The sequence below is a fragment of the Sminthopsis crassicaudata genome, chromosome 4 (genome assembly GCF_048593235.1).
Source record: "Sminthopsis crassicaudata isolate SCR6 chromosome 4, ASM4859323v1, whole genome shotgun sequence".
Taxonomy (NCBI): domain Eukaryota; kingdom Metazoa; phylum Chordata; class Mammalia; order Dasyuromorphia; family Dasyuridae; genus Sminthopsis; species Sminthopsis crassicaudata.
This window is the reverse complement of record NC_133620.1, coordinates 118,545,874-118,550,279: the sequence shown is the minus strand read 5'-3', so window position 1 is coordinate 118,550,279 and position 4,406 is coordinate 118,545,874. Positions and strand designations below refer to the sequence as shown.

Below are 4,406 nucleotides of genomic sequence, written 5' to 3'. Positions count from 1 at the left end.
ATGTGATGGAGAATGATGAGAAGAAAGACATTGAAAATGTTGAACTATGTAATAGGCTTCCTTTAGAGGTGAGAACTGTAGCAAAGAAGAGCATTGCCCCAAGCTTCATATCAGAGAAGTGGATAGGAGCTGGAAACTATTGATTCCTGAGTTTGATTCCTGTTCCCATCAAAAGTATAGAACATATTATTGGGCTTGCTTTTTGAGTACTTAGTAAGGGAAACAATGACTAAGCCATCAGCTTCATCAAGAAACAATTATTCCAGAGTCACTTTATTTTTTTTACAAGATAACTAGCCTGGTAAAACAGAGAAATACTATGATAACAATGACTGGCATTTATATTATGACTTGAGATTTGTAAAATTCTTTACAATATTATCTCAACTCTTTCTCTTCTTTCAAGATGGTGGACCAAAAAACCCAAAAGGACCAAAATGAGAGAAAAGGGTCAAAAAGAAAATAAATAAAAAGAACAAAAATGAAGATGTAGTTGAATATGTGATGGAAAACAGAGGAATACTGTGATAATAATGGCTAGTATTTATATTATGATTTGAGGTTTGTAAAATGTTTTTCAACATTATCTCAATTTATTTCCTTATTTCAAGATAGGGGACCAAAAAACCCAAAAGGACCAAAATGACAGAAAAGGGTCAAAAAGAACAAAAAGGAAGATGTACCTGAAAATGTGATGGAAAAAGCCTTGAAAGTATTGCCGCTGAAACCTCTTCCTGGACTGAGGGATCAGTAGATACTTGCAGTCTGTTATATATTCCTGGTGAGCCAGAAATAACAAGTAGAAATATGCTGCCTCAAAAATTCAGATCAAAAAAAATTTTTTTAAGGAGAAGAGAACCTTTTACTATCTCAAAGCCACTTGGTATTATTAAAAATGGAGAAACCCAAGTGATAAAGATTCACAAAATGCCTACATATTACCCTATGAGAATGTGCCTAGAAAGCTGTCAAGTCATGGCAAAAAGCCCTTCACCCAGTATGTAAGAAGACTCCAAGCTATCATCACTCTAGACACAGTTCTGTCCATGCTTATTGGCCGCCAAGGGAGAGAATAAGTGATTTTCCTAAAGCAGCTGGATAGTAGCTTGCTACTGGTAACTGAACCTCGGATCATCAACCATGTTCTTCTGTGAAGGACCTAACAGAAATCTATCGCCACCTCTCTTAAGCAGGATCTTTTGGGTGTAAAATTTCCAAATCATCCTACTGGTTCTTACTTCAACACAGAAAAAGAGAAATAAAATATTACAGAGAAGTATAAGGTTGGTCAGAAAACAGTAGACTATTACATCCTGCCCAAAATTAAGAAAATTCCTCAGTTCCATGGCTCTCTGCATTCTCTATTCTCTCTCTCCAGTGGTATTTATCCTGAGAAACGGATGATTTAAATGCTTTGCAAAGAACTCTTATTAAAATACTTGGAATAGCAAATGCATACACACATATATATTTATATTTGCATATAAATATATATATAAAGAGAGGGAGAATAAGAAGGGAAGAGAAAGAGATAAGAAAAAGAGACAGAGGGAAGGGTAGCAAGAAGGAGAGAGGCAAAAACAGAGAGAGAGAGAGAGAGAGAGAGAGAGAGAGAGAGAGAGAGAGAGAGAGAGAGAGAGAGAGAGAGAGAAAGAGAGAGAGAGAGAGAGAGAGAGAGAGAGAGTCTTATCTTATTCTCATAAACTACCTTAAGAGATAGGTGCTTATTATTGTCCCTGTTTTACAGATGAAGGAACTGAGGCAGACAAAGGTTAGGTGACTTGCCCAGTGTCACATAGGTAGTAAATATCTGAAGTCATATTTGAACTCAAATCTGACTCCAGATCTAGCACAAAATTCACTATGCCAACTAGCTGCCTGATGTAGAATCACAAACTTAAACATTAGCAAAATATTTGAATAAACCTCTCATGCTAAACCTTTAGATAAGATGGAGAGATATGGGCTAATTAATAATACAACTGGAGAGATTTGGACCTGGTTGAGGGCAAGACCCAGAGAACAGTCATTTAATGATTCATTGTCAATTAATTGGAAAGGAAAATTAGTGGAGTGTCTCAGATCTCTTCTTGCCTCTTTGCTATCAACATTTTTGTCAATGACTTAGGAGAATGCAGGAGTGATATGCTTATCAAATTTTCAGATTGCATGGTATTTAGGGGGACTGAGTCAAACATACACACAAAAATTCTCAAGCTCAAACAATGGACTAAATCAAATAAGATGAAATTTAGAAGGGGTGAATCTAAGACGCTTGAATTCCAAAAATTAACTTCACAAATAAAGGATGGGTAGGCAACTATTTCTATTAAAAAAAAAAAGTTTGGAGGTTTCAGTAGATTGCAATCTCAATATAAGTCAACAGTGTAATATGGCAGCCCCAAAGCTACCACTTTGGTAGGCCACGTTAATGTAGTCATGGTGTGAGGACTAAGAGAGGAAATAATTTAGCTCTATCTTTGCTCAACCAGGCTACATTTTATTAAGACATGGCTAAGCTGCATTATGTCCAGAAGAGGACACCCAGAATAGTTAGAGGATTAGAGAACATGGTATGGAAGAATTGATTGAAGAAAGGGAGCATATTTAATATAGAGAAATATTTTCAAAATATCTCACATATTTTTCAAGTTTTTCACTTGTTTATGACTTGAAAGTTTTGAGATAATATTAGAAGTTTTGTTTGTCTGTAGAGGATTAAATTAGGAGTGATAGCAGATGGCAGAGAAGCTGATTGAGGTTTAATGTAAAGGAAAAACCTTAACAATTATAGCTATCCAGTAATGAACTGAACCAGCTACTCCCAGAGAAAGAACTCTGGGAGATGACTATGAACCACTACATAGAATTCCCAATCCCTCTATTTTGTCCGCCTGCATTTTTTATTTCCTTCACAGGCTAATTGTACAGTGTTCAAAGTCCAACTCTTTTTGTACAGCAAAATAACTGTATGGACATGTATACATATATTGTATTTAATTTATACTTTAACATATTGAACATGTATTGGTCAACCTGCCATCTGGGGGAAGGGGTGGGGGGAAGGAGGGGAAAAGTTGGAACAAAAGGTTTTGTAATTGTCAATGCTGAAAAATTACCTATGCATAAAATTTTTGTAAAAAATAAAATTTAATTAATTAATTTAAAAAAAAAAACAATTATAGATATCCAAGAGCGGAATGGGCCACATTAGAAAATAATAGGATCGCCCTAGGAAGTAGCTAAGTGGCAAAGTGAATAGACCCCTGACCCAGAGTCAGGGAGATCCAAGTTCAAATCTGGTCTCATACACTTACTAGCTGTGTGATCCTGGCATTAGATACTAACAAGTCACTTAGTCTATGTTTGCTTCTGTTAACTAAATTTAAAATGAGAATAAAAATATTTCCTACCTCCAAGGTTTGTTGGGAGGATCAAAAGAGATAATATTGGTTTAGTGCTTAGTACAGTACCTGGCACATAGTAGACCATAATAAATAAATGCTTGCTTCCTTACTTCTCTTCAAACCTTCAAACAGCATCTAAAGACCCATTTGTTAAGGCTGTTGTAAGAGCAAATTGCTGTTCAAATATCTGTTGGATTAGATGGCATTTGAGATTCCAGTTCTACTTGAAGATATGCAGGATCACCTTCCAAGCTATAGCTTGTCAATGTCCTTCATGAAATGTGGCGCCACGTAGAGAGAAGCACAGGTATTATTAGTAGGGGAAGAAGATTTTTTTGACATAGCTGTTATCCCAACAGCAATCTTCTATTACTTGAGTTTTGGTCTTCTGCTTAAGTAAGGGCCAGCCCATCTTTATTGGCCAGTCTAGTGAACTAAGTTTGTTTAGTAGCCATTATGACTGATTATTATGTTACTCACATTCTCATTAGAGTAGAAATAGTCAATAAGAAAGCAGTACACAAAGTAAAGCTTCTTACAGAACCTTTTTCACCTGGTCTAGTGAATTTTCCAAACTGCACCGAGAGTTTGCTTTCCATTATTAATGCCAATGTGGGGCTGCTTTCCGAAAGAAAATGCAAATAAGCCAATAATCCAAATTTTAACTTTGAAATGTTGGAACAGTACCTTGTGTACACAACATGTTTAGTTGCTGTTTCCTCAACTGAAATGGACTTTAGGCTTTATTTCTGCAAGCAAATTTATCTTTCTATAATTATGCTTTGCCTAGCTAGTATTTAATTTTGTTTTTCAATCATTAGTTCACTGTTGGAAGGCAAAGCGTAAAGTCATAATCCACAAAGTGAATAATTAAGTATTGATAGGGACTGAATGGGCATCTGCACACTAACCCAAATATGTATGCACATGGAGACTAAATTTGTCTAAGGAAAGCCTCTGGTTCCATGTGATGATCATCTTAATGATCTCTCCCTTCTT

The 4,406-nt window shown here is 35.8% G+C and overlaps 1 pseudogene; it reads left to right on the top strand.

Annotated features, from left to right (window-relative positions):
* The first annotated feature begins 927 nt into the window (after positions 1–927).
* Positions 928–1,459, top strand: LOC141541091 (large ribosomal subunit protein eL6 pseudogene; annotated as a pseudogene).
* Positions 1,460–4,406: the final 2,947 nt, after the last annotated feature.